This window comes from Callorhinus ursinus, unplaced genomic scaffold (genome assembly GCF_003265705.2).
Source record: "Callorhinus ursinus isolate GAN/ISIS: 27379988/994484 unplaced genomic scaffold, GSC_fseal_2.0 scaffold4, whole genome shotgun sequence".
Taxonomy (NCBI): Eukaryota; Metazoa; Chordata; class Mammalia; order Carnivora; family Otariidae; genus Callorhinus; species Callorhinus ursinus.
This window is the reverse complement of record NW_027397066.1, coordinates 69,912,699-69,924,494: the sequence shown is the minus strand read 5'-3', so window position 1 is coordinate 69,924,494 and position 11,796 is coordinate 69,912,699. Positions and strand designations below refer to the sequence as shown.

At 38.0% G+C, this 11,796-nt stretch overlaps 1 protein-coding gene and 1 long non-coding RNA gene across 2 annotated transcripts in view; one reads left to right on the top strand and one right to left on the bottom strand.

Moving 5' to 3' along the window:
• MAPK10 (mitogen-activated protein kinase 10) overlaps positions 1 to 11,796 on the top strand; it is a 556,562-nt gene that overhangs the window by 171,833 nt on the left and 372,933 nt on the right. The window lies entirely within an intron of this gene.
• On the bottom strand, positions 4,309 to 11,053 carry LOC141372628 (uncharacterized). Its single transcript, XR_012377969.1, has 2 exons — positions 10,963 to 11,053; positions 4,309 to 4,486 (listed from the first exon to the last, which is right to left on the bottom strand). It is a non-coding gene; the product is annotated as an uncharacterized lncRNA (long non-coding RNA).

Sequence of the window (11,796 nt, the reverse complement as noted above, 5' to 3'; positions counted from 1 at the left end):
AATGCTCCACATCATTTGGCATCAGGGAAATACAAATCAAAACCACAGTGTGATACCACCTCATACCCGTCAGAATGGCTAAAATTAACAAGTCAGGAAATGACAGATGTTGGTGAGGATGCGGTAAAAGGGGAACCCTCCTACACTGTTGGTGGGAATGCAAGCTGGTGCAGCCACTCTGGAAAACAGTTTGGAGGTTCCTCAAAAAGTTGAAAATGGAGCTACCCTATGACCCAGCAATTGCACTACTGGGTATTTACCCCAAAGATACAAATGCAGTGATCTGAAGGGGCACCTGCACCCCTTTGTTTATGGCAGCAATGTCCACAATAGCCAAACTATGGAAAGAGCCCAGATGTCCACTGACAGATGAATGGATAAAGAAGAGGTGGTATATATACACAATGGAATACTATTTAGCCATCAAAAATGTAATCTCGCCATTTGCAATGACATGGATGGAACTAGAGGGTATTATGCTAAGTGAAATAAGTCAATCAGAGAAAGACAATTATTATATGATCCCAGGGATATGTGGAATTTCAGATACAAGGCAAAGGGTCATAGGGGAAGAGAGGATAAAATGAAACAAGATGAAACCAGAGAGGGAGACAAACTACAAAATAATAATCATAGGAATAATCATAGGAAACAAACTGAGGGTTGCTGGAGGGGAGTGGAGTGGAGGGATGGAGTAACTGGGTGATAGACATTGGGGAGGGTATGTGATGTAATGAGCACTGGGTATTATATAAGACTGATGAATCACAGACCTGTACCCCTGAAACCAATAATACATTATATGTTAATTAATTGAATTAAAATAAAAATGTTAAAAAAAGAAAATAATGAATAAGCAAAAGATATACTGCTAATAAATTCTCAGAAAAGACAGAGAAATTAAAAAAACACAAATGGAGGAGCATTTGTATTAAAATCTGCAGTTGCTAATTTTAGCTTATAATTGATTAGGTCTTCTTGATGAGTTTTAAGTTATTGCTTTGGTGCATTTGACAACAAATGATTTTGCCAGAAGTCTAATAATCTCTCATTTTAATTATAATTTCTCTCTGATGTCTGAAAATAGAACACTTTCTCTGATATTGGCTAAAAGTACACAAATTTTTTTTAAATATAGGGTTTGAAGAGAAAACACATTTATTTATTTATTTATTTATTTATTTTTTATTAAAAGATTTAATTTATTTATTCATGAGAGACAGAGAGAGAGAGAGAGAGAGAGGCAGAGGGAGAAGCAGGCTCCCAAGGAGCAGGGAGCCCGTTGTGGGACTCGATCCCAGGACCCTGGGATCATGACCTGAGCCGAAGGCAGACTCTTAACCATCTGAGCCACCCAGGCGCCCAAGAAAACACATTTTAGATGGTGATTTAGAAATGGCAAACACCACACATTGAGAAAATAACTCCAGATTAAAAAAAAATCTTTTATTTTTTGTTGGCTATACACTCTCAGTTTGCTGTTAATTAAGTTATTCAACAGTGTTTATTCATTACTATGTGCCTTTAATGGTCATACTATTAATCATAATCTCTAACATTTATTGAGTGTATACTGTGCGTAGATTACTGTACTAAAGGGAGTTAGTAGTTTGAAATGATTAATAGTGTGTTTATTTGCAGTAGAGCCAGGCTCTGCTGTGTTCTGTTTGGGGCTTGATGCTTCCCTGAGGTAAGGTGTAGTAAGTATGTTTAGAGAAAAAGGTTTGTTCAAGGTCATCTGAAACAAGGGAATAGCTTTGTAATGAAGAAAAATTTCTGTATTTTAGGCCAAATTTTGGGGAAAATACCTTATGTATTTTCTCTATAATTTTTCACTTCACCTCTTGAGTACCTATTGTATACCATACATACATGTGCAAAGTACTAAATGGGTAAAAGATTAATAAAACATAAAACATAGCATCCATATACAAAATGTACTTATTACCTATCTTCTGTTGAGATAATTCATATCCTACAGTATGGAGGATATTTTCATTTCCCTAGGAGAGTAAGATCTTTTAGGCTAAGAACCTAAACAAGCCAAGTCTTGAAAGGAGAGAAGAGGAGTTGAGAAAAGTCAGTGAATGGAAGTCATTTGGATGGGGCAGCAGGAATGGCCTTGAGCATGCTGGAAGTCCAGTAGGATCTCACAGGGTAAGTAAGGTTCTCAAGGACGATTTCCAGATTTAAACAATCTGAGAAATCACCTATAAGTGGATATTAAACATAGTACCTCAAAACATCCTTATTCAACTCCATCAAAATTCAGTTTCTGTGGTTGAGTGACTCATGCTGAAATAGCTAGACCTTGGGTGATGGCTTTAAACATGTTATTGAAGCATTACTGTGAATTACAGGCAGGAAAATTGAAGAAGAGATATGCTTGGGAAATGGCCTATGTTTGTGGCAGTTTAAGGACCTAGGTTTTTGGGGTGCCTGGGTGGCTCAGTCAGTTACTCGACTGCCTTCAACTCAGGTCATGATCCCAGGGTCCTGGGATTTGAGCCCCGCGTCGGGCTCCCTGCTCAGCAGGGAGCCTGCTTCTCCCTCCCCCACTCCCCCTGCTTGTGTTCCCTCTCTCGCTGTCTCTCTCTCTCTTTGTCAATTAAAGAAATAAATAAAATCTTTATAAAAAAAGAATCTAGGTTTTTAAAATTAAATCTGCACATAAAAACTACCACAGAGAATCAAAACAATTTTTGGGGGGATAACTAAGTGCAAATAAATAAAAACTTCACTGTAATTCTTTGGTTGTTCAAATAATCAGTATTGAAGGGTTTTATTTTTTTCAGGAGAATATGAATTTTCTATAAAAGCCCTAGGATTAAAAAATTCTACTTTATTTTATTATTATTATTATTATTTAAGATTTTGTTTGTCAGAGAGAGAGAGAGAGACAGAGCACAGGCAGGGGGAGCGGCAGGCAGAGGGAAAAGCAGGCTCCCTGCTGAGCAAGGAGCCCAATGCAGGACTCGATCCCAGGATCCTGGGATCATAACCTGAGCCAAAGGCAGACGCTTAACTGACTGAGCCACCCAGGTGTCCCTATTATTTTTTTTAATAAAGATTTTTTTGATTTTTATTTTTGTAAGTAATCTCTATACCCAATGTGGGGCTCAAATTCACAACCCTGAGATCAAGAGTTGCACACTCCACTGGCTAAACCAGCCAGGCATTCTCAAATATTCTACCTTTAAAATAACTTTAAAAAATTATGCAAATAGCACATATTTGTTGTACAAAATTAACAGATATAAATGTACAAAAAAGAAAAAATTTAAAAAGAAGCTTTGATAATTCTATAAATGCTAGGAAACAGTTGTTAATATTTTGATGTATCTATACACTATTTCTAGGTGTGCATATAGATGGTAGTTAACACAGTTTTTTTCCTGAGTGAGAGAAATGAAGAGGAGGGAGTGAGTGAGCAGTGGAGAGATGGACAGTTTATCCCACATATAACCCACCTACATGAGTAATTCCACTAGGAGGTTTTAAAGAGAGAGGCTCTTTTTTTTTTTTTTTTTAAAGATTTTATTTATTTGAGAGAGAGTGAGAAAGAGAGCACAAGCAGGGGGAGGGGCAGAGGAAGAGGGAGAAGCAGGCCCCCCCACTGAGCAGGGAGCCCAGTTGCAGGGCTCCATCCCAGGACCCCAGGGTCATGACCTGAGCCAAAGGTAGACGCTTAACTGACTGAGTTGCCCAGGTGCCCCAAGAGAGAGGCTCTTAATACAGTGGAGAGGAAAACAATGATTCCACCTCTGGTCCCAACTTTCCCTCTTTCCCTTGGGTCCAGGGCTGGAAATTTCTATCTGTTAGGAATTCATTCTGTGAAAAGAATGTGACTGATGGTGGATTAATATAGGGGACTCCCTCTGGACCATAGGTTAGCCGCTGTTGGACACTCATATATGTTGTAGGTGTTGGGAAACTAAGAATTCAATTTGAATCTCTGTCATCTGAACAAGAAAGGTATGCATGGCGGTAGCTTCATGCTGTGGGACTAGGTCTTAATTTTCTTAAAATGTGTCCCACCCCAGGCCTTGTCATCAAAAGCAGGGGCTTAATCTTTCCTGGCTAATTTCCTAAAGGGATTTTGGGAATGAGGGATGTAGGAAGTATCCTACCATCCTTTTCCACCTGGTATCTCTTTATGAATTAACAATAACAGGAACAAATGTTCATAAGCATTTACCTTGTTCCAGGCTCTATACTCATTAACTCATTTGGTTCTCAAAACACTCATGAGGATGGTTGTGTTTGTTTTCTAGGGCTGCCTTAATAAAATACCACAGACTAAGTGTCTTGAACAACAGAAATTTATTCTGGAAACTGGAACCAGGATCAAGGTGTTGGCAGGGTTGTTTTCTCCTGAGATCTCTCTCCTTGGCGTGGAGATGGTTACCTTCTCACTGTGCGTTCACATGACCTTTCTATTGGGTATGCATCTCTGGGATCCATTCTTCTTATGAGGATGTAGGTCCTATTGGAATAGAGCCCCATACTTATGACCACATTTAACCTTATTACTGCTTTAAAGGTCCTCCAAATATAGTCACTTTGGGGATTAGTGCTTTAACATGAATTTTTGGGGGGTAGAGGGGGTCACAATTCAGTCCATAATGATGGTGTTGTTACTATCTCCATTTTACAGAAGAGATGATTTTACAGATTTTAATTTACCAGGATCACCTAGGTAACGATGAACTCCAAATACAGCTTTGTGTGATCTGGAGTTCATATTCTTGACCACCATGCTGTATGGCACGAGATGCAATCTGTGTACTTTTTTCTTTGTCTAACTGCATTCTCCACTATAACTACTATACTTTCCTCTAGGATTCTGGCATTAGATTGTCTTTCAGTTTTAGTTTTCAAGGCTGTTGTGAATTTTTATTGCTCTCTTCTTGAGTGTTTTTGTGAGAACACAAAAGAAATTGCGTTAGTGACTACCAAGTGGTTTTGAGCCATTTGGACTAGCTAACTTCTGATCTCAACTATATTTTGTATGGGTAGAAATAACAGACTGTGGAATTATGTAAAAATCTATAGCTCTTCTTATCAGATTATAGTAGGTATATTTTATCCCAAATAAAATGCCTGCTTACTATCTATTTCCTATTGATTATAATAGTTCTTTACAGAAGAAAATATGGCATCAGAGATTCACAGCATCTGTCTTTTCCTTGTAGTTATCAAAAGTAGTGTTGTGTAATAATGCTGCTTTATAATTTCTCATAGCAGAACTCAATTTGACCTCAACAGAATTAAAATTCTGAAGTAATGAGGTAAAAATGGCACTGAAAGTTAAGCTGATTCTTCTATGCCTACTTTAATTTTCTCATGTCACTGACAATCATAGACCGCAGGATTGCCTCAATCACTCCATGTTAAGTATACCAGGCATTTGTCAGATTCAAATGCCTTAATGTGAGATCTTAATGTTAAAAGTCTTTGCCCCAAGAACAATTTAATATAAACTGAAGCTTTTAGCTAGAGTTCTGCTATCTTCCTTCATCTAGCATCTTTAGCTTTCATTGGCATTTCACTTTCAGTTGGAGTCTTGCTGCTTTGGAGAACACTTAAAGGAAGTGTAACAATTATGTAGGCGGAGGGAGACTCATGACACAGGGATAAAATAAGGCCATGGTTCTCTTTCACTTTGTATCCCTTCTATCTAGCAATGTCTAGTACATACGTAGTAAGTACTCACTAAATGTTTATTGAGAGATTGAATGTTGCTAATAAATGCAACTAGCCAAACTGCTCAAGAAGTCCACTGTGAGAGTCATATCATTATCCAAAAGTCTCTTTACAAGCTAGTGAGGATTTTTCCACACATTTTTTTTCCAGGGAAGTTGCGCTTCCTCCCTTCCCCCAATTCCCTGCCTACTTCTACCTCCAAGTCAACTATAATTAAATAATAAGGGCTACTTAAATAAAACACAGAAGATAACATACTTGTCTACTAGGTCATTATAATTTTGTGGACAGATATAAGATGAACACACATGAAGCATTAGAGATTTTTTTTAAAGGTTTATTTATTGGGGCACCTGGGTGGCTCAGTCTTTAAGTGTCTGCCTTTGGCTCAGGTCATGATCCCAGAGTCCTGGGATCGAGCCCCGCCTCAGGCTCCCTGCTCAGCGGGGAGTCTGCTTCTCCCTCTCCCACTCCCCCTGCTTGTGTTCCCTCTTTCTGTGTGTCTCTCTCTGTCAAATAAATAAATAAAATCTTTAAAAAAATAAAAAAAAGTTTTATTTATTTGAGAGAGTGCGAGTAAAGGGAGTGGCAGAGGGAGAGAATCTTCAAGCAGACTCGAAGCTGAGCACGGAGCCCCACGCAGGTCTCTATCCCATGACCCATGAGATCATGATCTGAGCCAAAACCAATAGTTGGGTACTTAACTGGCTGAGCCACAATGGCATCCAAGCATTAGAGATTTTAAATAAAACAACACAGAAAATCTTGACATTTTTAATGCATAGAATTTCTATTGCTTATGATGGATCTCTTTTATTAAATAGACCAAAGCAATTGCATCTTAGATAGTAGCTGCATTGCTATTTTTAGTGACTGAGCTATATACAACATATATTTTCACATTCTTAATTCACCCAAAGAAGAAAAGGAAAAAAAGAAAAAAAGCAGAAGTGCCAAAGCTCTCCTCTTTTTTGCTACAGGAGTATTTTGGGGCAACTTTGTTTATAAAGATTTGAAAGAGGTTAAGTAACTGGCTTTTGATATAACTTAGAAACTGCTAGGATGATGTTAGACTCAGCAATGTCTTTCTGTTAGTAGCAGGCCACCTGGCACTGGTTGGCATGGAAAGGCTGGACCAAGAACCCTGGAAGTTTTGCCTCTCTCTTTTTTCCGCTGTGATCATTTGTTTTGTTTCTTAAATTCCACATATGAGTGAAATCATACAGTATTTGTCTTTTTTGGACTTATTTCACTTAGCACAATACTCTCTAGCTCCATCTATGTTATTGCAAATGGCAAGATTCCATTCTTTTTTATGGCTGTATAATATTCCAGTGTGTGTGTGTGTGTGTGTGTGTGTGTGTGTGTGTGTGTGTGTGTGTAGATATATACACACACCACATCTTTATCCATTCATCAGTTGATGGACATTTGGGCTCTTATCATAATTTGGCTATTGTGAATCATGCTGCTATAAACCTCGGGGTGCATGTATTCCTTTGAATTAGTATTTTTGTATTCTTTGGGTAAATACCTAGTAGTGCAATTGTAGTCTCTTCAACAAATCGTGTTAGGAAAACAGGACAGCCACATGCAAAAGAATGAAACTGGACACCATACACAAAAATAAATTCAAAATGGATAAAGACCTAAATGTAAGATAGGAAACCATTAAAATCCTAGAGAAGAAAACAGGCAGTAACCTCTTTGGTATCAGCTGTAGGAACTTCTTACTAGATATGTCTCCTGGGGCAAGGGAAACCAAAGCAAAAATAAACTATTGGGACTTCACCAAAATAAAAAGCTTCTGCACAGCTAAGGAAACAATCTATAAAATGAAAAGACAACCTACAGAATGGGAGATGATATTTGCAAATGACATCTGATAAAGGGTTAGTATCAAAATCTATAAAGAACTTAGAAACCTCAACACCCCCCAGAAATACATATATTTTTAATTGGTGAAAGAGAAAGAATGCAGAAACGGGACCTACTAAGAGTTTTACGGTATCAGTTATCTAGGCTAAAGGAAAAAATCAGCACAGACTGGCCAAAATAATAAGGAACTTATTTCAAAATGGAGAAATCCAGACGTAATTTGGTTGTCAGGCAGTTTGATCAGGACACTGATTCATAAAGTTATTTTGGTTCTACCCTACTCTGTATGTCTGTTTCTTCCTCAGATTGTTTTCTTCATGATAGTAAAGTGGCAGCAACAATTCCAATTATTGGGACACCTGGGTGGCTTTGTTGGTTGGGCGACTGCCTTTGGCTCAGGTCATGGTCCCGGAGTCCTGGGATCGAGTCCTGTGTTGGGCTCACTGCTCGGTGGGGAAGTCTGCTTCTCCCTCTGACCTTCCCCCCTCTCGTGCTCTCTCTCTTTCACTCTCTCTCAAATAAATAAATAAAATCTTTAAGAAAAACCCCCAAAACAAAAAAAATTTAAAAAAACAATTCCAATTATTGCACCTGCATATCACATACTTCAAAGAAATAGAGATTATCTGTATACCAGAATATCCAGCATAAGGCCTGAGATTTTCTCTGATTGTATTAGCCTAGATCACATGCTTATGAATGAACTGAAAATAGTGCAGAGAGGGTGGAATGTAATGTTAGCTCAGACTAGGTTATGTACTCCATTCCTGGGTCTAGTGTCCAAGCCAGCTTTTCTAGAACCACCTGGGTGTAACATCATGGATATGGGGTAGAACTGTGGTTAGAATGATAATCACTGTCCATTACATTCACACTCTTTTTCAGTGGTTCTGAACCAAAATGTAAAAGGAAAAAAAAGGATTCCCTGTAGATAAATCATGTTCACCAGGCCTAAAATTATGGCCAGTTTTCCTAAAATTAGAATAAAAATATAAAACCTAATTGCAGCTATCCCTTACCCTATTCTTAAAAGAAGCCACACAAATGGGTTTAGTGTCATTATTTATTTATTAATTCATTTACAAATTTAATAAAAATTGAGAGTCTATTATGTACACAGACCTTGGCTGGAATTCAGAGATTAAAGAGCTCCCCATCTAATGAGGGGGGCAGACAGGCAATTATAATTCAATATGGTAAATGTAATTAAACAGCAAAATAAAGTGGTTAGCATCATGGACTCTGCTGGCAGACTGACTGAGCTTAAGTCTCCGCATTGCCTTTTACCCGGTGGATGACATTTGTAGAGCAAATCTATGAACCTATCCCCTCTGCACTCACCGTTTTCCCTTCTGTGACTACAGGGAAATCTACCTCCTCCCACCCTCCATGTGTACTCTTGATCCACATTTTCCTGCCCGTCTTGCCAGAAATATTTACTTTCTAAACCTCAGTTTCCTTTCAACAAAGTAGGCATAGTAATACTACTTTTCATATAGGGATGTCCTAAGTGTTAAGCATAATAATGCCTGTAAAGGTTTTAATATAAATCCTGGCAAATAAGGAGTGCTTAACAAATATTAATTATTAACTATTTATGGTGGAGCTATGTTCAGCGTTTGGTAAAAGTGTAGAGATTTGGAATCTAATCTAATCTTTTATTCCTACTTCACCTGATTAATTCACACTCATATTTGAAAATTTATCTCAGGCTCACCTCCTATTCTGAGTTGGGGTAAATGACCTTCCAGTGTCCCCCAATAGCTCCCTGGGAATTGCATCATTGTATGGAGTACTTATCAAAGTAAGTTGTATCTTCTTGCTTACTTCTCTTTTTTTTGAGTATATTGTAAGCTAATGGTTCTAAGACTGAACTTATAGCAGAACAACTGGACTTAATCTCAGGGTTTCTGATTCAGTAGGTCTGGGTAGGGCCTGAGAATTTGTGATTCTTACCAGTTCCAGGTGAAGCTGAGGCTGTTGGTTCAGAAATCACACTTTGAGAACTACTGTTGTAAACTTCCGGAGTGCTTATTCAACCAGACTCCCCACAGTGAAAGGCCAATAGGCTCTGTTTGCCTTTTTGTTGCCAGCATTCATGTTCCATATACAGTTCTCCCCTTTACCCTTATTCTTCTGAAACATCCAGTGCTCATATGCTCTCCTGCTCTTCTTAGAGGATAGTATAATATTAATCATTTGCATCTTTGTGAAATTATATCAGGCAGTGCTGCCAAAAAGAAAATCCATCCCCTTCAACATTCTCCAGCTTGAAAAAGAAAATCTTTTTGAGTATCTTCTGGTTTCTTTATTTGCCTAAATTATTTCCAGTTATAGGCACTGAATATTCTGCTCAGGTGATTGAAGTTTTGCTTTTTTACTTCACTAGTTCTTCTATTTTGTCAGTTACAAAGTACTACATAGATGTGAGTTATTGGGGTGGTTGGAAGAAGAAGATGAAGACGAATGCTAACATTTGTTATTCCAGGCACCGGGCTGGAATATTAATTAACTCATTCAATTGAATTAACTCATTCAATTCTCACAACACACCCATGAGAAGAGATTCTATTATTTGCTTGTTACAGATGAGGAAACAGATACTTGCCTAAATTCACACACCTGATAGCCCAGTACTCTACCAACTAAGGATGTGTTACTAGGACTGAGTAAAAGAGCATGATCAGGTCTGGAACAACCCATATATGCCTACGTATTCTGTGGCTCTAAATGTTGTTAGGATGATAAATATCTATAATATATTTAAGGAATTACCTTTAATTTGATGAAATAATTGTCTGCTATATTGAATATTAGGCAAAATTATACATGTGCCATGTCAATATGCAAATTTGCATTTAGTTTCTTTAAGGCTAGAACGAATTCTGGGAGTTTAAATTCTCAAAACTAAATTTATTTTTAATTTAATTTAATTTTTTTAAAGGTTTTATTTATTTATTTGACAGAGAGAGACACAGCGAGAGAGGGAACACAAGCAGGGGGTGTGGGAGAGGGAGAAGCAGGCTTCCCACTGAACAGGGAGCCTGATGTGGGGCTCGATCCCGGGACTGTGGGATCATGACCTGAGCTGAAGGCAGGTGCTTAACTGACTGAGCCACCCATGCACCCCTTAAAACCAAATTATGTTGGCATCTCTTTGGACTAAAGTTAGATGTTTAATTAAAAGAATAAAATATAAATATTAATGTTTAAAAGAACCTAGCCAATTTTCCCTTTAACTGCTATTTGAAAGGTATAGCCAATTATTACATATCACTCTACCATTATGTCATATTAAACAGTCAACTTTCACCTTAACACCACAAAATAAGTCTGTGGCTTTATAAAAATTATATGAAATATGAGAGATGGTATTACCCATTATGATTATTGAACCCATAATTGGTGAATCCAGACCCAGAAACCAGGAACACCAACCAGATTGGTTCAGATTGGTTGAACAGCCAGATTGACTTAGAGGAGAACAACCCAATCAGAATGTGGAGCTCAGTGGGTCTGGACACCATGGTAGCCTGTAATAAGAGACTCAGACAATGGTCGCTACTGCCAACATTTATTGAGTGCTCACCATGTGCCAGGCACTTTTTAAGACTTTAAAATACTAAATCATTCAATTCTCATATGAATTATGTCTATTATTATCCTCATTTTACAGATGAAGAAACTGTTAAATAATTTGTTTAGGGCCACACAGAAACTGGTGACACTGGCAATGGACTCCAGGTAGTTTGGCTTCAGAATAAGCATGTAGAAGGTCTATAATGAAGTAGTATGTAGCTGGTACAACATGTAGTGAACCCTAAAATCAGTAAGGTGTGAGAAAAATCCAGGTGGGCCTTGGAGAAAGTAAGTTTTTAGTTAAATGTTAGAGTATTGAAGCAGGCTCTACTTTTGGGGAGTATGGCAAGGGTAAGCCAAAGTCCCAGATGTAGGCTTTCTAGGATTCCCCATTATCTTGAGGTGGGTCCTGCCCTGGGGAGTGACTGTGCAGATTTTTTCAGTATTGAATGACTTTAATTACACCATGGCAATAACACTCATTATATGGAGTGTTGTTCACTTCCAATGGAGAGATGTTAAAAGCCTTGCTTAAAAGCAGTGGCCAGTTCTCCATTGCTCTGAGAAGATTCCTGATTTAGAATTGTAGCAGGGAGTTATCGAAATAAATTTAGAAATTTACTAAGACAAAAC